Source organism: Syngnathus typhle, linkage group LG15 (genome assembly GCF_033458585.1).
Source record: "Syngnathus typhle isolate RoL2023-S1 ecotype Sweden linkage group LG15, RoL_Styp_1.0, whole genome shotgun sequence".
NCBI classification, from domain to species: domain Eukaryota; kingdom Metazoa; phylum Chordata; class Actinopteri; order Syngnathiformes; family Syngnathidae; genus Syngnathus; species Syngnathus typhle.
The window spans coordinates 10,758,238-10,781,652 of record NC_083752.1 but is presented as its reverse complement, the minus strand read 5'-3'; the positions used below and the strand labels follow the sequence as shown (position 1 = coordinate 10,781,652).

Here is a 23,415-nt window from a genome sequence, read left to right as displayed (position 1 = left end):
GATGTGTTAAACTAAAGCGTACCAAGCGGGCGGAGATTCTTTGTGAAAGGTAATCGGGGACACTTTCGTTCCCAACGGTTAACATTGGTTTAATCTCAAACTCACTCATAGCACGTTAGCGTAGTTTGTGTCTATTGACTGGCGTGTATTTTTTGTTTTCTTTTACAGAATACCTCCCCATCAACTTCAATGTATTAGGAGCAACGATTTTTTAATATTGTGATCGCATTCTAGGCAAGCAGAATGTCTTGATCTCTCTTCCAGGCTAAATCAGGTGGCGCTAGCTAGCCCTGAGGAAAATGGGATATTACGACAACTGCCAATGTTATAAGTGATTACCATTAAGTGTGTGGCAAACATGTCAGAATCGGGCCACAGTCAACCTGGTATGTATGGACCAGGACGTAGGAGAAGACAACGTCGTGGTGATCGGGACATTGGACCTGCATGTTTAACCTATCCGGTCCCAGTCGGGATTGCGATTACCTACCACGAGAACGAAGGGTAACGCTTAACAGTAACGTCGATTATTCTGACTTTCACCTTCACTGCTGTAATATGTGATTGTCTTTTCGTTATTCCAGGGTGGAAGTGAGGACCCCCCAGCTCCTCTAATTCAGAAGACCCCCATCATTCTAGCGAAGCCCCCTGGGGAGAGGGTATTCTACTTATTCATAAAGGAACCTCTTTATCACAAATACATTACTCAAAAGTCAAAGTCTGCTTTATTGTCAACATCTTCACATGCCGGGACACACAAAGACATCGAAATTACGTTTTCCCTATCCCACGGTGACAAGACATATTACACGATAGACACACAAGTAAACAACGCAATATAAAAAACAAGAAGGCACAAACAATAAATAAGAGTAACAATAAATAATAAATAAATAGATAACACAGCGAATAAAAGCCAGTGTGCATACAGACAGTAAAAGTACAGGACGCTACGCAGAACGGGGAAGCAAGTTCAGGATCCTGACTGCCTGGAGTATGAAGCTGTTTGAGAGTCTGGTGGTGCGGGAGCGCAGGCTTCTGTACCTCTTCCCAGAGGGCAGAAGCTCGAACAAAGAGTGAGCGGGGTGACTATTGCAAGTTGTAGTCAGTGCAGCCGCCACCCCAAACAGCAATACAGCTGGAGAGGACGCTCTCAATGGTGCCGCGGTAAAATGTAGTCATAACGGCCGGAGGGGCGCTCGCTCGCCTGAGTTTCCGCAGGAAGTACAGGCGGCGCTGGGCTTTCTTTGTCAGTGATGCGGTGTTGGTGGACCAGGAGAGATCCTCACTGATGTGCACCCACAGGAACTTGGCGCTGCTCACTCTCCACCACAGCACCGTCGATGGTCAGCGGCAGGTGTTGGTTACTCTATAGCAGGGGTGGTCAACCCGCGGCTCGCGAGCCGCATGCGGCTCTTTGGCTGGTTTTATGCGGCTCTTTTACGTTCATATCAACATTTGTGTTTATTTTTCATGCGTATTTGCTTCGCTTGAGTCCAATATGGTATTTTGGTCAAACGCGCATGCGCGTGAGGTGAAATCCCGCAAAGGAGGAGGGACAAACCCATTTGAGGAGTGTCAATTTCGCTCTCAAAATGGCAAGGAAAAAATGCACAGCTAAACGAATATATGACGATGAACACAGGGCAGAGCGATTGGTTTTGCTGGCTTTTTAATGAATGGCGACTGTGACTACGGGGGCCCATTAGGTCCAGAAAAGCTGACAAGACGCTAAACCAGGGGTGGCCAACCTGGCCAAAATGGCAAGGAAAAAATGCACAGCTAAACGAATATATGACGATGAACACAGGACGTTTTTAACAGAGTTAAAGTTGTTTTTTGTTGAACGCAATGGCAAGCCATTCTGCCTGATATGTCGGACGTCATTAGCGCATTTAAAAGCTTCAAATGTTCAGCGCCACTTCAGCTCACTTCATGGCAATATCGATAAGGACTTTGCAAAAGGGACTGAATTTCGCAAGCACAAGTTTGGACACTTTGAAAAGTCAGGCAGAAAAATAGGTACAGTTTTTCAAAAAAATTACGAAGCACTCAGAGACTGTCACACTTGCATTGTTTCAACTGGCTTGGAACATTGCACGGGCTAAAAAGCCATACAATGAAGTGGAGTTCGTTAAAAGATGCCTCAGTGACGTTATCGAAATCTTGTCTCCTGAAAACGACAAACTAAAACGAATGGTCTGTCCCGCCACACATAGTAAGTGAAAAAACTTATTATATTTTTGTTTGTGGAATTTGTTGAACTGAGAGTTTGTCTGTGTGAGACAATGCACACAATGTTCATTGTTGAAAATGTGGTCTGTGGTTTTAGTATTGTAGGAGTCAATTTGTCATTATCATGTTGGTGCGTGACATAATAATGTCACACACTGTGTGTGTGTGTGTGTGTGGGGGGGGGGGGTTCATGTGTGCTCATGTGTATGATGTGGCTCTTTGCGATGACACAGTAAAAATGTGGCTCTTAGTCTCTGACTGGTTGGCCACCCCTGCTTTATAGTATCAGTGATGCCCTGATTGTAAAATAAGCAAATGAAAGACAACAAGTACTGCAGTAACTTATCCTTATGCAAAATTTACTAGTCCAAAATCCAACATGGTCTTTGTGTATTGCTGTAGGCCAAGCCATTACAAAATACGTCTGTGAGCGGAGCTCCAGTCCTTGATAAGCCAATCATGCTCATGAAGGCTCGGGATGGATGACACAATGAAGCCGCCAACTCCTCCAGAAGCAACAACCCAGCCTTCCGGTCCCGGGCCCTCTAAAGTGGAGAGGGAAGGCCAAAGACCGACCCAGCCCGTTTACCAGATTCAAAACCAAGGAATGAGTGCATCTGCAAGCAGCGCTGTGGACCGTAAGTTATCAACCAGTTCACTCTGAAGATCGCAGATAAAATTCACAAATGAATTCAACATAAACTGATCTGATTGCAGCTTTGGTTGGCCAATCTAAACTCATCCCACCAGAGAAGATGAAGCACAGCATCAAGCTGGTGGATGAGCAGATGAACTGGTGTGACCGTGCCATGGAGGTGAAATCATGACTGCATAGACTGCTTTTCTTTTCATGCCTAAGCATCAATAATTTATATGCTGCCTTTTGTTATGCAGTATCTGCGGGACCAAACTGATATGTTGGTGTTTGGAGTCATTGGCCTGCAGGGAACAGGAAAATCCACTGTCATGTCTCTGCTATGAGCCAACGCCCCCGAAGAAGACCAAAGGTAAATAAGACCACAAAATGTATGTCATCTGTTTGGTTGATAAAAATCCGGAGTTTGCGGATTTACAGTTTATAGTAAATACATTCAGCTCTTTTTATGTCTTTTTTGGACTCAGGACATTCATGTAACATTTGAGACCATGGGTGTGGTTTTCTCAAAATGTAAACAAAAGAACCCAGCCAGACAGGTTCTAGTTTCCAAGGTGAGATTAGTGCCACAAGGTTTCCAATTGCCCATTTGGCACAATGCCCTCATTTTATCACCATTGGATTAAACATTTTCTCACACTACAGCCTTTTATTTATTTGTATAAAGCGTATGAGAGGGGAAAAACAGAGAAGGGATGTTGGCAATGTATTTTTAAGTTTAAAAAAAAAGTATGTTTTTGAACCCAGTTGTTGCTGTGCACAGGGGTTACGTATTCCGAGCCCAAATTCAAGAGATGAAGGAGCGAAGTGGAAACCAGAGCACAGGAATTGACTTCTTCATCACGCAGGAGAGGATCATCTTCTTGGACACTCAGGTGGGAATCAAAGTCATGAACTTTGGAATGTGACAAGTTCGACTTTTCTCTTTTGTTTTGTTCCTTCAGCCAGTTCTCAGCCCCGCTATTCTGGACCACCTCATCAACAACGATCGCAAGTTGCCCCGGAATACAACCAGCCTTACACATATGTGGAGATGCAGGTTAGAGACCAGCCGTTGTTAAAAATATAATCCGTACCTGAAGACAATGAGGGAATTCTGAATTAACATGACAACTTCCTTTGTTACAGTCTCTTCAGATTGCCTCCTTCCTGTTTACAGTGTGCCATGTGGTCATTGTGGTTCAAGACTGGTTTACCGACTTAAACCTCTACAGGTCAGAGTCAGCTTTATTGTCAATTCCTTCATGCCAAGACACACAAAGAAATCGAAATTACGTTTCCTCTATCCCACGGTGACGAGACACAGTACACGATAAACATACAAGTAAACAACGCAGAATAAAAACGAGAAGGCACAAACAATGAACAATAAGAGTGATGAATAAATAATAAATAAACAAACAACACAGTAAACAAGAGGAGCAAGAGCGCACAGCAGACAATCAGAACAAAGCTCAAAAGTACAGGACGCCACGCAGAAAGGGGGAGAGAGTTCAGGACCCTAACAGCCTGGAGATCACAAACTCCGCCAGTGGCGAGCAGTGCTCGCATACCACCACAGAGTCCCGGCACCCTCCGTCACCAATGTAGACGCACATCCCACCTCCTCGCGACTTTCCCCCTCGTACAATGGCCCGGCCCGCCCGATACCACGCTAGCCGCTCCAGATGCACAGCAGAGTCCGGAATGATGACGGTCAACCAAGTCCGAGTGAACACGAGCACACAGCAGTTACGCACAGTCCGGTTCGTAGATCTCAGCAGGCGAAAGCAAACCATGTTGATGTCCAGCGACCGAACATTCGCCAGAAGAATGGAAGAATGGCGAGCTGGGTTGGCCGTCAGCCTGGCCCGGACGCCCCCGCTCTCGCCCCTCTTCAGCCTCCTCGCACACCGCCTCCAACGCTTCCCAACCGGGGGAGGAATAGCAGGCGAGCCCGGCGACACTTCAGGACGGAGCAGACCGAGCGCCTTTAATGTCCCCGCTTCAAAGTCCAGAACGCCACAAAACTCGCTTTCGCCGATGTCGAGCAGAACCAGCCCGCTGCACATGTAATACAACCCAGTACGACGAGACGAACACACAAAACTGTCGGACAAACCCACATTAAACGACAAAACAAAACACCATTCGGGACAGAGAGAGGCCGCTGCGTGTGCACGCGCCGCCATCTTACTTCCTGGTGGGTACTTGTTTATCCGATACCGCTCTGTGTGTAAAAAAATAAATAAAAATAACGTGCGTAGTGACAGAAGGAGATATCCAAACTTCCCGCCTGGAATGTTGTGCATTTCTTCTTGTACTGTGACAGGATATTTGTCTTCTGCTCCTTTCATAAGCTCAGTTATGTTGTTCTCGCAGTTGGTCTAAAGCAGTGCTTCTCAATTATTTTCTGTTACGCCCCCCCCTAGCAAGAAGAAAACTATTCGCGCCCCCCCCTCCCCACCGTGACTATCCTAACTTGTCTTGTAAGTCGTAAAATGTTGCACTGTCGCAAACGTCACAGAAGTAACAATGAGAGCGCCACTGCCCCCTGCTGTGAAGATGCGCAATTACACTTTATTCTAGTACTGCCAAAAAAAAAGCCTGTTCCCCAGGGTCACACGCGCCCCCCCAGGTATAGCACCGCCCCACTATTTGAGAAGCACTGGTCTAAAGGAAGACGCGAGGACAATCCCGGGCTTGTTGAGAACTTAGTGTACAACATCAGATGTGTCTTATTATTTACTTTCTTGGCTATGCAATTATCCACAAGATTTCCCATGGGGAATTTGAGTACCGTTTTTTTCCTTGTATAATGCGCAAAATTTAACTAATTTATTGTCCTAAAATCTGGGGTGCGCATTATACATGGGTACAAAAAAAAAAAGACTTATTTTATTTTTTAATCCGGATATGATACGGAGGCCGCCATTACAGATGCGCTTTCTTCTCTGCTGTTCACGTCAAACACGCTCCATATGAACACAATGCTCTCATATCAGACGCTTGCTCGATCATCTGCTTGTTTGCTGTCACAATGTACCCTACACAAATCCGAAACATTTCTTCGCTATCGAGTTTGCTAGCGCATGCGCAGTGATAACAGTAATAACATCCGGTTGTTCCCAAAGATCTTTTTTCTGAAATAATTTTACGTTAACTGACTTAAGAGTCAAAATTTGGGTGCGTATTATACATGGGTACAGGCTTTTTTCCAGCATCAACATGCCATTTTTAGGGTGCGTATTATACATGGGGGCGCATTATACATGGGAAAAAACGGTATTTCAGAAGATTCTGTTTGCAATTTCATGCTCTGCAGATTTTCCACCACTATTAAAAATCAAAATCTAGAAGTGGTCATTTTTGGGTTTTCAGGTTTCTCCAAACGGCCGAAATATTGAAACCTTCCACGCCATCTGCAAACCATGACAGCACGGGCTTGTCTGGTGGTGAGGACGGCGCAGAGCACTATCCGCATATAGGTGGGACTTATTTACTCACTCGTCCAGCTACCTTTTCAAAATAGTTTTACCGTAATTTTCGGACTATAAGTCACGTTTTTTTTTCATAGTTTGGGTGGGCGACTTATACTCAGGAGCGACATATATGTTTTCTTTTTTTTCAAAGATTTTCAAAAAAAAAAAAAGTGGAACCGCAATGTAGCAAGGGATTACTTTAATTTGAATTTCAAGTGACGACAGCAGCGCAACGTCGCGTCAGCAGCAGCTGTCGAGTCAATCTTTGTCCTTTATGTAAACAACCGCCGCGCAGCTGCCGCAGTGTCGCAACAACACGTGAGCAACAACAGGCTAAACGATAGGTATGCTAACGTGACATAAACACAAACTAAGAGCTGAGAACGGCCCTGACGTAAAATTCAGAGTTATTCAAAAAACTATTACATAAATAACACGTTAATAAAACCATCTGCGTCACTCCAATTCATTAAATCCATCAATCGTCCTTTGTCAACAATGCGTGCGCGCCGCTGACGGCTCTTGCACTTCAAAATATTCCACAGGCCCATATAACGATATATACCGTTTTTTTCCGTGTATAGTGCGCCCCCATGTATAGTACGCACCCCTAAAAATGGCATGCTGATGCTGGAAAAAAGCTTGTACCCATGTATAATACGCACCCAATTTTTATGAATTTTTTTAAAAAAAAAAATTTAATTCTTTTTTTTTTTTTAAGTCCCAATGATCGTCACACACGCAGGGAGGCAATGGGTCCCATTTTTATAGTCTTTGGTATGGTCTTAACTAGGCTGGATGTATTTTTTTTTGTTGGCGTTGATTTCTCCGACTGCCCGTAAACGCACCACCGCGCACGGGAAAGAGGCGGCTCTGTATGGGAGAGACGTTGAAGAGGAATAAAAACACCCTTGGAAACCAAAACTTGCCCCTCGTCGTGACTCGGAGCCGCAACAAATGTTTCGGATTTGTGTAGGGTACATTGTGAGACAGCAAACGAGCAGGTGATCGAGCAAGCCTTGTCTGATACGAGAGCGTGCGCCCTGACGTCAGCCTTGTCGTTATTCCACAGATCTACTATATAACTATATTGTAGCGTGAAAAAAGTTCAAGGAAAGACGTGGGTTTGGTAAACGACTCTTTATTTAACAAAACAAACTTACAGGCGTGTGGCGGCGTGGACTTTCATCCACGGAAGTGTCCGAGCCCCATTCACCGTCCCTGGACGAGTCGATCTTTGTCCTTTATGTAAACAACCGCCGCGCTGCTGACGCGCGACCGCGACGTCGCGTCGCGCTGCTGACGTCAGCATGACCATTTCCCGTGACTCCCGGTTCAAGATGGTGGACAGGTCTGCACATCGTCAACCAGCTAAAGCGATCATCTAGTGTTTCTTTGTATCTCTATGAAGCCAAATCCCAAAGTAGTAGTAGTAGAAGAAGAAGCACATGTGATTGACGCTTTGCTGAAGGGCTGCTGACGTCAGCAGCGCGACGTCGCGCGTCACTCGATGGAGCTCTGCCTTGACTCCCCTGTCCACTTCCTCACAGCCCTCACCACAGGCTTAGAAGTTTTTAGTTTCTGCCTGTAGGACGGGATCAGATGAACTAGACAGTGGTCCGAGAGTCCTAAAGCTGCACGAGCCGCAGAGTGGTATGCATCCTTGATCACGGTGTAGCAGTGGTCCAGAGTCTGTGCCCCTCTGGTGGTTACGTGCTGTCTGTATCTGGGGAGTTCGTGTGCGAGGTTCGCCCTGTTAAGATCACCCAGAACAATGATTAGTGAATTTGGTAGAAGTTTCTCCATGTCTGTTACCTGGTCAGCCAGCATCTGCGTGGCTTCACTCGCACGTGCGTGTGGTGGAATGTAAACAGCCGCCATGACGATCGAGGAGAACTCCCGTGGTGAATAGAACGGCCGGCAGTTTATGAAAAGTGTTTCTAGGAGGAAAACTCTTTCAACACCGTGACATCAGTACACCAACGTTCATTAATGTAGAAACAGAGACCACCTCCCTTTGATTTTCCGGAGAGCTCCGCGCTGCAATCTGCACGTTAGCCGAAACCCCGCTAGCTCCACGGCGTGGTGGGGGGTTCGTTCGCTGAGCCACGTTTCAACAAAGCACAGCGCGGCGGATCTGCTGAAGTCCGTGTTCCTTGAAGCGAGGAGCAGCAGTTTGTCCATCTTGTTCGCCAGGGAGCGGACATTCGCCAGATGAATTGACGGTAGGGCAGAACGGAACCCTCTCTGCCTCAGCCTTACGAGTGCTCCGGCTCGTTTTCCGCGCCGCCGTTGTCGCGCTAGCTTGTATAGCACCGCCGCTCCGGCTAGAATCTCCGACAAACAGTCCGAATCGAAGAGAACGGGAGAGAAAATACCAGAAGAAGACTGTCCGATGTTTAACAGCGCTTCTCTGGTAAAAGTGATCCAGGATGGACAGCAGAGGACACAGAAAACACACAAAATAAGACAAAGAAACAGAGAGCGACTCACCGTGGCTCCCATCCGCGGCGCCATCATATGACGTCTCATATGACATGTTCATTTAACGCAGTGCTTCTCAATTATTTTCTGTTACGCCCCCCCTAGCAAGAAGAAAACTAATTTTTGGTAAGTGGGAAGTTGTGGAATAGGTAGGCTAAAGATGAAGAGTTGAAAGTTGGAATGGGTTTGTTGGATTTTGTCCACATTTTAGGGAGCGCGCTATCTGCGCCTCACGGCAAAAGCCATTGCCAATCACCTGTTATCCAATTTACTCACTGCTTGCTCGTTTGATTTCTTCAGATTTAGGAAAATGCTAAGACACTGAAGCAGAAATTAGATTTACACAGGTTGGTTGAGTTCAATCACAATTCTTGTGAAGAAAGCTCTGTTTTCAGGAAAGTACAATACAGCGCTGGGCCTTTCAAGAGCAGAAAATCTCCATTCAGAAAAGGCAACGTTCAAGGTTCTTTGGTCAGCTTATATTCAGTTGCACATGCCGGTCGGTGTGGGCCGAGTTTGATGGGTGATGAGTCTTTGGGGTGGGGCAAGTTCGCAGTAGAGTTTGATTCCATAGGACTGGGTGCTGGTTATGGGCGATTCGGTGTGTGTGTGGGAGGGCTGTTGTCTTCCATCCCGTCTTTCGGCCTTGGTGATCATCTTTGGCCGAGTCCTTGGCTGTCTCCCTCTGCTGGTTTTATCTCCAAGTGACCTTCCTGTAAACATTCTGCTCCATTCTTACACTGTAGCACCTCATCCATTCGCCTTTCTTTCAATTTTATCATTTTGTACGGTATTATCAAAGTCCAAGTCAAAGTCTGCTTTATTGTCAACGTCTTCACATGCCGAGACACACAAAGAGATCGAAATTACGTTTTCTCTATCCCACGGTGACAAGACATATTACACGATAGACATACAAGTAAACGACGCAATATAAAAAACAAGAAGGCACAAACAATAAATAATAAGAGTAATAATAAATAATAAATAAATAAACAGATAAATAAACAGATAAATAAACAGATAAGAGCCAATGTGCATACAGACAGTAAAAAAACAGGACGCTACGCAGAACGGGGAAGCGAGTTCAGGGTCCTAACAGCCTGGAGTATGAAGCTGTTTGAGAGTCTGGTGGTGCGGGAGCGAAGGCTTCTGTACCTCTTCCCAGAGGGCAGAAGCTCGAACAAAGAGTGAGCGGGGTGACTCACATCCCTCACAATTGTGGTCGCCTTGCGGGTGAGATGGGAGGTGTAAATGTCCTTCAAGGAGGGGAGCGAAGCACCAATAATCTTACCAGCCGTGTTCACTATGCGCTGCAGGGCCTTCAAGTTGTAGTCAGTGCAGCCGCCACCCCAAACAGCAATACAGCTGGAGAGGACGCTCTCAATGGTGCCGCGGTAAAATGTAGTCATGACGGCCGGAGGAGCGCTTGCTCGCCTGAGTTTCCGCAGGAAGTACAGGCGGCGCTGGGCTTTCTTTGCCAGTGATGCGGTGTTGGTGGACCAGGAGAGATCCCTTCCGGAAGTCCACAACAATCTCCTTGGTCTTGTCGACGTTCAGCAGGAGGTTGTTGTCCCTGCACCACGTGGTCAGAAGGTAAACCTCCACCCTGTATTGAGTCTCGTCTCCCTTGGTGATGAGATCCACCAGAGTCGTGTCGTCAGCAAACTTCACTATACGGTTGTCGCTGTAGGATGCAGTGCAGTCATGCGTCAGGAGGGTGAAGAGCAGCGGACTGAGCACGCAGCCTTGGGGGGCCCCCGTGCTCAGCGTGATGCTGGCGGAGATTTTGTCGCCAACACGTACTACCTGTGGCCTCTGACAGAGGAAGTCCAGTAGCCAGTTGCAGAGGTAGGTACTGAGGCCCAGCGTGTCAAGTTTGCTGATGAGGCGTTGTGGCACAATGGTGTTGAAGGCAGAACTAAAGTCCACAAACAGCAATCTCACATACAAGTCCCTTCTCTCCAGGTGGGTGAGGGCCGAGTGGAGGGCAGAGCAGATGGCATCCTCAGAGGACCGTTTGGCTCGGTACGCAAACTGGAAGGGGTCAATGGTGGGGGGGAGAATGGATCGGATGTGCTCCATGACAAGCCGCTCAAAGCACTTCATGATGATGGGCGTAAGTGCCACGGGGCAGTAGTCATTGAAGCAGGACGGAGCGGGTTTCTTCGGCACAGGTACAATGGTGGCAGCTTTGAAACACGACGGGACGATGGCCTGCTGCAGGGAAGTGTTAAAGATGTCTGTGAAGACATCCGTCAGCTCACCAGCGCATTCCTTCAGCACTCGACCCGGGATGTTGTCAGGGCCCGCCGCCTTACGGATGTTGATAGCGCCAAGCGCCCTCCTCACGCTGTCGGCGGAGAGGCACAGGGGCAGCTCGTGTGAAGGGGGAGTGGCCTTCAGCGGGCAAGTGCTGTTCTGAGCGTCGAAGCGAGCAAAGAAGCGGTTGAGGTCATTGAGCAGACAGACGTCGCCTTCACAGCTCTGCGGCGCGGGCTTGTAATCCGTGATGGTCTGAATGCCCTGCCAAAGGCTCCGTGCGTCCCTGCTGTCCTTGAAGTGAGCGGTAATTTTGCACGAGAACGCCCTCTTTGCATCTTTGATGCCCCGGGACAGGTCAGCCCTCGCAGTCCTCAAGCCAGCCTCATCCCCCGCTCTAAAGGCTTTGTCCCTGGCCCTCAGCAGCCTGAAGACAGCACCTGTCAGCCATGGCTTCCGGTTAGCCCGAGTGACGATGGATTTTGAGAGAGTCACATCATCAATGCACTTCCTGATGTAGGAGGAAACAGAGTCAGTATACTCCTCAATGTCTGTCCGATCGTCGCAAGTGGCAGCCCTCCTAAACATGTCCCAGTCAGTAGAGCCAAAGCAGTCACGCAGTGCATCAGAGGCACCCTCAGGCCACACCCGTACCTGCTTGCGAACTGGCCTGGACGCTCTCACCATTTGTCTGTATGCGGGCAAAAGCATAACAGTGATATGGTCAGAAAGTCCAAGATGGGGGAGGAGGGCGGCTTTGAAAGCTCCTTTATGCGAAGAGTAGACCAGGTCCAGGAAGCTGTCGCCGCACGTAGGAAAATTAACATGCTGGTGAAGCCTCGGAAAAACAGACTTCAGGTTAAAATCCCCAGCGAAGATGGTGAAACCGTCAGGGTGCGCTGTCTGTTGTTCACTGACAGCCTGGTACAGTTCACTAAGAGTCGCGATCCTGTCGCCTTCGATGTTGGAAGGCGGGATGTAAACCGCGACTAGCAGAATCGCGGTAAATTCCCTTGGCAGGTAAAAAGGACGGCACTTAATGATCACGAACTCCGCCAGTGGCGAGCAGTGCTTGCATACCGTTACAGAGTCCCGGCACCATTCGTCACGGATGCAAACGCATATTCCACCTCCACGAGATTTCCCCCCTTGTACAATGGCCCGGTCCGCCCGATAGCACGCTAGCCGCTCCGGATGTACGGCAGAGTCCGGAATGTTGATAGTCATCCAAGTCTCAGTGAACACGAGCACACAGCAGTCCCGCACTGTCCGGTTTGTAGATCGCAGCAAGCGAATGTGATCCATTTTGTTGTCCAGCGATCGAACATTCGCCAGAAGAATGGAAGGCACGGCCGGGCGAGCAGGGTTGGCCGCCAGCCTGGCCCGGACGCCCCCGCGTTTGCCCCTCTTCAGCCTCCTCGCACACCGCTTTCGACGCTTCCCAACCGGGGGAGGAATTATTATTATGTGAGCTTTTGGCTGTGACCTCATCAATTTATTAATGTTCCCTGACTGGGCAAAGTTTGTTCTCACCACTTACCATGTTTTTGTTTGTTTGTTCTTTTGATACTCCATGTCTTTGCTTACGTCATTATATTCTTAGTTTAATCATGCTTCCAACCGTATCTTTTCTTTGTTAGGCAAAATATTTCCATCTGTGCAGAGCGTTCAGTAGGAATCAAAAAGATGGCGTCTCGCTTTCAGCGACATGACATTTAGTCAAAACACAAGATATAATCAAGTACTGAACGGTCAAGACGACTCTGGCCGTGTCCATGATTTAGAGAAAAAACATCAGGCATGCATTACACAGTTCCTTAAGGGTCATTAAGCTATTTAGGCAATATATCAAAAAACATTTGTTATTTCACAGTGCTCAGAAATATATATCAGATCATAAAGGTATAAAAACCTTTGTCATTACCACCTATTAAAAATGTCTAGTTATGTCTTCATTTATATGCTTAAAATATTTCTTTTATTGCTTTAATATGTGAATATACTTTTCTGCTTATGTACTTTATTCAATGAGGTTTGAGCGTATCTGTTTTTGTAGCGAGGCAGGACTTTTTGTATTTCGACCCCATTCCTTCACTCCCTCTGTTGACCTCACTTAACTGAGGTCACCAAAACCGTTGATACCACCAGGGTCCCTCTGTTGGCACACCATGTCCCTCTGTGGAGCCGCTTCAAGTCCCTCTGTGGGGCCGCCAATGAGTGAGAAGAATAAATATAGATAAAATTCATACCCAGACATTTGTAAAAGATGGAGAGTGAAAATTGGCAATTGGCCTAGAGGACATTCCAGTGACAGCATGGAACTATCAAGGAGAGATGGCAGGGGAGATTCTTAAAAAGCGAGAAAAGTCCTGGAAAGGTGCTGACTCCTATTTTTTATTTCAGACCACGGCAATGTGCAGAACTGTAGTAGCTACAGAGGTGTTGTTATGTTGATTAAACAAAGCATGAAGTTATGGGAAAGAATGTGAGAAGCGAGGCTTGGAAATCTTTACTGGCCAAAATAATGGAGAGTGTGGCATAGATGAAGATGTTGCAGGACATGCAGATGGTTGGACAGAAAGATATGGAATATTGCTCTGCTGTCGCGGGCCCCTAACAGGAGCAGCCGAAAGAAGTGGAAGATCATCATCGTCATCATCATCGGTTTAAAGTCCGTGTTCCAGGCGCCGCTGGGTTGGACTGGATTCTCAGTATGGCTTTCTTTCACCCGGGACAGTCCATGGCCATCTCGTGGTTGAGAGTCCTATACCGCGAACATTTTTGGAGCAAAACTTTTTACAGCCGGATGCCCTCTCCTGACACCGACCCAAGGGGAAATTGATTTTCTGTAGGGGTTGACTCCCTTAGCCCATTCCTCTCCCGAGGAGCCCACAGGGCAGTGGTACTATTTAACCCATAGTTGGGGGCTGGTTTGTGGGCACCAGGGCGTGTCCACACATCGGTGGGCCTGCGTGCCGCACGTCTAGGGGCCAAACCTCCTCTGAGTCCCTTGTAGTTTAGCCTGGGTCCGTGTTGTACCCAGTGCTAAATGGACGTCGAACGCTGAGCGCTCGCTTCTCTTCCTTGGGGGGCTGGTGCTAATTGGACGTCGAACGCTGCGCGCTCGCTTCTCTTCGGGGGGGGGGGGGGGGGAGTGCTAATGGGACGTCGAACGCTTCCCTTGATTTCATTTGTGTGGCGGGCTCCATCTAGTGTTGAAACTGAGAAGTGCAACAGAGTTGAGGTCAAGCTTCTTGTGCGGGCCATATTCAATTATGTTTTCAGAATTTGCTGCGGGCCAATAAAAACTGGACCCCTGCACTAGACGCATCATAACAACCCGACTTGGTCTTATGAAGTCAGACACACGAGTCAGGAAGATGAGAAAGAAAATGTGAGAGAAAAATACATAAACAAAAAACGAAATACATACATACATAGTATATACATACATATAAATTTCGTTGTACATGTGACAATGACAAATAAAGATCTATTCTATTCTATATAGACAGACAGACATCGAACGATCGCCCATTCGGTTACTCAGTCATTTGGTCTCAGTCATTCTGTCACTCGGTCACTCGGTCACTCAGTCATTCAGTCAGTCAATCAATCAATCAGTCACTCAGTCAATCAGTCGATTAATAAATCAATCCATCCATCCATCCATCCATCCATCCATCCATCCATCCATCCATCCATCCATCCATCCATCCATCCATCCATCCATCCATCCATCAATCCCACTCACTCACAAGTGTTAACTAATTTGTAATTGTATTGCAACCAGTTTAAACTCTAATGGAATATGTGGATGTCCATATCAGTTTTATCAAATTCTAATCCTACATTACCTTTGTATAGGGCACAGGTGTCAAACTCAAGGCCCGGGGGCCAGATGCAGCCTGCCACATCATTTTATGTGGCCCGCGAAGACAAATTGTGCTTCATATTCATGTGTCATTACTCGAATCTTCACTTTTAATATTTTATTTTTAAATATTAGACCAGTTTTTACTTGTCTGATTTAAAAACGAGTTACTTGTCAGTTTGTTTTGTAGCTTTTACTGTATATAATATGAGGTGCTCACACATTTATTTGGGGTGACAGTCATACCTCCGAAAGAAGCTATGACTACCCTGCGGCCCGTGAAAAAATGAGTTTGACACCCCTGGTATAAGGGATAGTGTTAGAATAATTAGTTTTGCTGAAGCGCTGGTCGGCCTGAAACCGGAGGTCACATATCTTCGCTCAAGCCAACATATCTGCCAGCCAGCCTTATACTCCCTTCCTTGTCTTATCTGTGAGAGGCCCTCACTAGTTATGAACAGAACACCTTTGTTCTTTGTTAGTTTAAGAGAAGTCCTTTCTCCTTTGATTGTTTTTGTCCAAGACAGTTTTTTAGTTATCCCATATTTACTCATATTTGTTTAAGTAGACTTCATGCAAGTTATCTCACATCTACTTAACGTTTATTGGAGTGTATGCCAATACACCTGAGGATTCCAGCGGGCGTCAGCAGAGATCCAGAAAGACCGCGCGCGGCAGGACCTCCCTAGGTGGGGTCCTAGAATCCTTTTCAAGGGCTGGCTCGTCAGCTGGGATCTAAATGTTGAAGGCAATCCGAGGTGCAGAGGTGAAGAGAACCAGAGGGTGAGTTTGTTTTTGTTTAAAAGTATGGTGCGGCCGAGGGCTTGTCATGCCCTGTAAAACCCTAGGTGTGTAAGTAGGACAACGGAAGTCCACAGACCCTGCATAACTGAAAATCCGTGTAGGACAGCCATGTCCAAGTAGTAGGTTGCGGAGCCACAAAAAGCTGAAAATGAAAATTCCGTCTAAAGGTACAGAACGGAGACGTCCGTCTAAAACTGTGATTGAGAGTGTGAATGGGAATACGTATCACTAGATATAGTATTCCATATTAAAGCAGTGGGGAGCACAACGTGGTTCTGTGGACGCAATAGGCAAGGATTCTCCACCAGAACGCTGGTTGAAGTGAGAATCACCACAAGATCTTTTCGTTATCCCACTGGGAACACCCGACTTTAGAAACCCCTATGGTTTTACAGTTGTGACCAAATTGATTAAAATGGGGAACTTGCAGACCAAAAATAAGATCCGAGATGCACTTAAATGTAAGGATTGGAAAATAATTGAAAGGCAGGATCCTGACCGACTTAAAAATCTTGATAAATGGGTTAAAAAATATAAATTTGAGGGTCAACTTAAAACAACCAAATTGACCGAACTTAGAGGTGCCATAAAAGAAAAGACAAAAAGAAACCCCAAAAAGATGAAGGAGGAGGATGTAGTGTTTTGGTTGAAAGTAGCAGGAGAGAAAGAGAAAGGAGAAAAAAAGAAAACTCAGAAAGCGCTGTATTGCAGGCAGGAAGACGATGAGACGGGGCCTCGCAGCAGGCAGGCAAGGAGGATAGATAACACACAGAGGGCTGAAGAGGAGGGGGTTAGAAATGAATTGGTTAAAGAAAATGGGAGCAGATTATCCATTGTCGCCTAAAAACAAAGCTATGCCTTCAGCCCCATTAGTTGAAGAAACTAGTGTTGAAGATTCTGAATTAACTCAAAACATGCCATTGTATCCAATGATACAAGTGGCCAACCCAAATTATGATCCAGGTAATGAAAATATTCACCCCTGGGTGGTAATGGTCTACAGCAGTGGTCCCCAACCTTTTTTGCGCCACGGACCGGTTACATGTCAGAAATATTTTCGCGGACCGGCATTTATATAAATAAATAATGCATTTATATAAATAAATAATGCATTTATATAAATAAATAAATAAATAAATAAATAAATAAATAAATAAATAAATAAATAAATAAATAAATAAATAAATAAATAAATAAATAATACATTTATAATAAATACATAAATACGATGAAATAAAATGATACGATTGACAAGTACAAATGACAAAAATAAAACTCACCATTACGTTGAATGCAGGGGGAGCACTGAGTTTGTTTCTCAGAAACGAGCCGGTCCCATCTAGACGTAATTGGAGACAATGACACCCGAAGTGATTAACGTTTGTCTTTTATTGCAGGATGCTTGGTCTCCATGTGTTGAAGCAGTTTTGAATGCTTCATTGCCTGGTTAGTTAGCGTGTCGCCACATATTAGCTTTGCGGGCTCGACTGGGAAAACATGTCACGTGACCGGGACGAGTGTCTTGACCTGAATTAATTGATCGTCGATCTTTTTTTTTTTTTTTTCTGTGCGGCTTGGCGGCCCGGTACCAAGTGACCCACGGAGCGGTACCGGTCCGCGGCCTGGTGATTGGGGACCACTGGTCTACAGGACGTGGACAATGGAGGTTGTAAGGAGAGCATTAGAAGGGGTGGTTCCTTGTAAAGAAGACGTGGAACAATTCTGTGCAGGTATGGAAGACTTGAGGAGATCTTACAATCTGAATGGGACTGAAGTCCAACAAATTTGGATGACTGCTTTGGGTCCAGATTGGCACCTAGTCAAAGGGGACTGGGCACCCATTAATGCCCGGGATTACCGTGTATAGTGCGCCCCCATGTATAATACGCACCCTAAAAGTGGCATGCTGATGCTGGAAAAAAGCCTGTACCCATGTATAATAATTTTTTCTTTTTTTTTCTTTTTTTTTCTTTTTTTTAAGTCCCAATGATCGTCACACACGCAGGGAAGCAATGGGTCCCATTTTTATAGTCTTTGGTATGGTCTTAACTAGGCTGGATGTAATCTTTTTTGTTGGCGTTGATTTCTCTGACTGCCCGTAAACGCACCACCGTGCTCCGTGCGCGCATGTGAAAAAGGCGTGCGGACGTGAAAAAGGCGTGCGGACGTGAAAAAGGCGGCTCTGTATGGGAGAGACGTTGAAGAGGAATAAAAACACCCTTGGAAACCAAAACTTGCCCCTCGTCGTGACTCGGAGCCGCAACAAATGTTTCGGATTTGTGTAGGGTACATTGTGACAGACAGCAAACGAGCAGGTGATCGAGCAAGCGTCTGATACGAGAGCAATGCGGTCATATGGAGCGTGTTTGAAGTGAACAGCAGAGACGAAAGGAACAAGGCAAAGTGTTGTGAAATAAAATATTACCTGTAATACGCATTTTGTTATTTGCTGATTGAAACTGCAAATTAAACTGTGAATTGAAACTAATAGGTGGAGAACTGAACTCTCGCTCTTTATATAGCTGACGTGTCTTGCGCATCCGTTCTGCGCATCTGTAATGGCGGCCTCCGTATGACGTCCGGTCCGCGATGGAGATTAAAAAACAAACAATATTTGACAATAACACACCATCAAGGATTGCACCATCGCATCAAATGATGTGTCGTCAATTATGAATTTTACTAAGTGTGTTGGGCAGGATGGCTGAATGCGATGCGCGATTGACAACAAACAAGAAGAAAGGTGATTTCAAGTTTTATTTCGAGGGAGATTTGTCATGTCTCGTCCCCAGTTTTGCTATGTGTCTAGGTTGCCGTAGTTTCTGTTCACGTCGCCCCTCTCTTCCTGTGTCACCTCAATTGATGTAACGTGTTTTGTATTTAAGTCCTGTCTGCCCCTCGCTCACCGTCGGATCATTGCATGTGTTACTGTCATGATGTCTGTTTGGTTTCTGTTCCTGTCTTTGGTAATGTCACCCTGTCTTTTTGTTCCACGACTTTGTCGGTCAGTCCTGTTGTTGGTTTTGTTGTACCATGACTTTCTTTAAAAAAAAAAAAAAATAAAAAAAATTGTACCCATGTATAATGCGCACCCCAGATTTTAGGGTTAAATTTTGCGCACTATACACGGAAAAAAACGGTAACCCTTGCCCTGTAACAGCCCAGAATTAATTAATCAAGTGGAAGGGCTGATTAATCGGGTACCAAAAGATAAGGAAATGAGAGCAAAATATACAGAAATAGGGAGAGCAAAGCAAAATGATGATGAAACCTTTGATGAATATTGAGTGCGCATGACAGAAGTATTTAAATTACACAATGGACTGGTAGAAGATAATGCACCCCAAGGTGCTTATCAACAGCAATTAAAAAATGCCATCCACGTGGGGTCCAGGCCTGCAATACGAATTAGGTTGATCAATACTTATATAGGAATGAACACCGGAACTTTGGAGGAATACATAAGTCACGCCCTCCATGCAGAAAGAGTAGTAATAGACAAACAAAAACAAAAACAAATGAAAGCTTCAAAAGACACTTTTTTGGTAGACCAGGATAGTGACACTTTTTACCAAAATGCAGGCAGAGGACAGAAAGGCCAGAGAGCGCGAGCAATACCCAACAGAGAAGGCTTTAGAGGCAGAGGAAGAGGAGTTGTGCAACCTCCAATAGAATGCTGGAGTTGCGGGGAAAACGGTCACATGGCACGTGACTGCACAAATGAACAAAGACAGTTATGACCAGGCCAAAATCAAATCAGATTTCCATGTAATGAAGTGGGAACCCGGCTGCCAAAATTAAAGAGAAATTAGCTTAAATATACAGGAGATATTTGTGTTAAAAGGATAAAGTAAGATAAATAAACACTAAAGTTAAAATTTGCTAAATAAATGGAAAAGAATTACAAATAGCTTCTAAAAGTGAAATAGAGAATAAATCAGAAAATTAAGACGAACAAAAAAGTCTGTTAGTGGGATCGATGTGTGTTTTATATGTTGTGCGTCATCCTTTTGTGCTGGTGTGTATATGAGTGTTTGTGTGATGTGTGTCCTATGAAAGAAATCAGTAATGGAGAATGTTCAGGAGGCTGTTGAGCGATAATAAGGAAATTAAGGAGTGGACGATGGTGTGTTTAAGTTGGTTAGAGAAACTATGATGAAACAATATCAGCACGGCCTCGCTTGAGTAGACCTGGACCTGGTCTACTCTTCGCATAAAGGAGCTTTCAAAGCCGCCCCCCTGCCCCATCTTGGACTTTCTGACCATATCACTGTTATGCTTTTGCCTGCATACAGACAAATGGTGAGAGCGTCCAGGCCAGTTCGCGAGCAGGTACGGGTGTGGCCTGAGGGTGCCTCTGATGCACTGCGTGACTGCTTTGGCTCTACTGACTGGGACATGTTTAGGAGGGCTGCCACTTGCGACGATCGGACAGACATTGAGGAGTATACTGACTCTGTTTCCTTCTACATCAGGAAGTGCATTGATGATGTGACTCACTCAAAATCCATCGTCACTCGGGCTAACCGGAAGCCATGGCTGACGGGGGCTGTCTTCAGGCTGCTGAGGGCCAGGGACAAAGCCTTTAGAGCGGGGGATGAGGCTGGCTTGAGGACTGCGCGGGCTGACCTGTCCCGGGGCATCAAAGATGCAAAGAAGGCGTTCTCGTGCAAAATTACCGCCCACTTCAGGGACAGCAGGGACGCACGGAGCCTTTGGCAGGGCATTCAGACCATCACGGATTACAAGCCCGCGCCGCAGAGCTGTGAAGGCGACGTCCGTCTGCTCAATGACCTCAACCGCTTCTTTGCTCGCTTCGACGCTCAGAACAGCACTTGCCCCTTCACACGAGCTGCCCCTGTGCCTCTCCACCGACAGCGTGAGGAGGGCGCTTGCCGCTATCAACATCCGTAAGGCGGCGGGCCCTGACAACATCCCGGGTCGAGCGCTGAAGGACTGCGCTGGTGAGCTGACAGATGTCTTCACAGACATCTTTAACACTTCCCTGCAGCAGGCCATCGTCCCGTCATGTTTCAAAGCTGCCACCATCGTACCATCGTACCCTAACCCTAACCCGCTCCGTCCTGCTTCAATGACTACCGCCCTGTGGCACTTACGCCCATCATCATGAAGTGCTTTGAGCGGCTTGTCATGGAGCACATCCGATCCGTTCTCCCCCCCACCATTGACCCCTTCCAGTTTGCGTACCGAGCCAAACGGTCCTCTGAGGATGCCATCTGCTCTGCCCTCCACTCGGCCCTCACCCACCTGGAGAGAAGGGACTCGTATGTGAGATTGCTGTTTGTGGACTTCAGTTCTGCCTTCAACACCATTGTGCCACAACGCCTCATCAGCAAACTTTACACGCTGGGCCTCAGTACCTACCTCTGCAACTGGCTACTGGACTTCCTCTGTCAGAGGCCACAGGTAGTACGTGTTGGCGCCTAAATCTCCGCCAGCATCACGCTGAGCACGGGCTGTGTGCTCAGTCCGCTGCTCTTCACCCTCCTGACGCATGACTGCACTGCAACCTACAGCGACAACCATATAGTGAAGTTTGCTGACGACACGACTCTGGTGGGTCTCGTCACCAAGGGAGACGAGACTCAATACAGGCTGGAGGTTGACCTTCTGACCCAGTGGTGCGGGGACAACAACCTCCTGCTGAACGTCGACAAGACCAAGGAGATTGTTGTGGACTTCCGGAAGGGTCACACCCAACACCTGCCGCTGACCATCGACGGTGCTGTGGTGGAGAGAGTGAGCAGTGCCAAGTTCCTGGGGGTGCACATCAGTGAGGATCTCTCCTGGTCCACCAACACCGCATCACTGACAAAGAAAGCCCAGCGCCGGCTGTACTTCCTGCGGAAACTCAGGCGAGCGAGCGCCCCTCCGGCCGTCATGACTACATTTTACCGCGGCACCATTGAGAGCGTCCTCTCCAGCTGTATTGCTGTTTGGGGTGGCGGCTGCACTGACTACAACTTGAAGGCCCTGCAGCGCATAGTGAACACGGCTGGTAAGATTATTGGTGCTTCGCTCACCTCCTTGAAGGACATTTACACCTCCCATCTCACCCGCAAGGCGACCACGATTGTGAGTGATGTGAGTCACCTCGCTCACTCTTTGTTCGAGCTTCTGCCCTCTGGGAAGAGGTACAGAAGCCTGCGCTCCCGCACCACCAGACTCTCAAACAGCTTCATACTCCAGGCTGTTAGGATCCTGAACTCGCTTCCCCGTTCTGCGTGGCGTCCTGTACTTTTACTGTCTGTATGCACACTGGCTCTTATTTGTTGTGTTATCTGTTTATTTATTATTTATTATTACTCTTATTATTTATTGTTTGTGCCTCTTTGTTTTTTATATTGCGTCGTTTACTTGTATGTCTATCGTGTAATATGTCTTGTCACCGTGGGATAGAGAAAACGTAATTTCGATCTCTTTGTGTGTCTCGGCATGTGAAGACGTTGACAATAAAGCAGACTTTGACTTTGACTTTGACTTTGAGATTAAAAAACAAACAATATTTGACAATAACACACCATCAAGGATTTCACCATCGCATCAAACGATGTGTCGTCAATTATGAATTTTACTGACTAAGTGTGTTGGGCAGGATGGCTGAATGCGATGCGCGATTGACAACAAACAAGAAGAAAGTTGATTTCAAGTTTTATTTCGAGGGAGATTTGTCATGTCTCGTCCCCAGTTTTGCTATGTGTCTAGGTTGCCATAGTTTCTGTTTGTGTCGCCCCTCCCTTCCTGTGTCACCTCAATCAATGTAGCGTGTTTTGTATTTAAGTCCTGTCTGCCCCTCGCTCACCGTCGGATCATTGCATGTGTTACTGTCATGATGTCTGTTTGGTTTCTGTTCCTGTCTTTGGTAATGTCACCCTGTCGTTTTGTTCCACGACTTTGTCGGTCAGTCCTGTTGTTGGTTTTGTTGTACCATGATTTTCTTAAAAAAAAAAATATATATATTTTTTAATTTGTACCCATGCATAATAAATTAGTAAAATTTTGCGCATTATACACGGAAAAAAAACGGTAATTAATAGATTCAACGTGGTTAAGTGAAATAAGTACTGTATCTTTTATTGTGTCCAATTGTGTAACAGTATTTTGAACATTTCTCATAGTGACGGTGTTGTGCTTGATTTGGTTCCCCCCCGCGAGATTTTGTTTCCCCTGCCGCGGGAGCGCGCACACCTTATTTGGAAAGCGAAAAACCGATGTCGTACGGCATCGTACGGCGTCAGGACTGCGTTGTTTTCAATAAAAACATGAATAACTCACGTTTGCGTCAGTCAATTTTAATTCTTAAAAAGGATTATTCTCATGTGATGTCTTTATATTCATCCGCGTTCTGAGAAATCTATTTCTTCATTTGAAAGATGTTCTGCAAACTGAAAAAGACAATGTCAGATGTTTACAGTGCATAAAGAATGCTTTAAATGTTTGCCATCTTTAGCCTATATATCATACAAAAAATTCTAATGTCAGACAATAATTTGTTTTACTCCTTTGTTGTATGAACTCTAAATTAGTTTTTTTAGTTTTGAGTAATGTTTGATTAAGTTTTTGCATCATTGAGTGATATGAGTTTGGTAAATCTAGTCTGTAAATCAAATGCATACTTT

General features: G+C 46.1%; 1 long non-coding RNA gene and 1 pseudogene across 1 annotated transcript; both read left to right on the top strand.

Moving 5' to 3' along the window:
• The first annotated feature begins 25 nt into the window (after positions 1 to 25).
• Positions 26 to 23,070, top strand: LOC133168071 (nonsense-mediated mRNA decay factor SMG9-like; annotated as a pseudogene).
• LOC133168072 (uncharacterized) lies at positions 14,250 to 17,681 on the top strand. Its single transcript, XR_009718148.1, has 2 exons — positions 14,250 to 15,754; positions 17,173 to 17,681. It is a non-coding gene; the product is annotated as an uncharacterized LOC133168072 (long non-coding RNA).
• Positions 23,071 to 23,415: the final 345 nt, after the last annotated feature.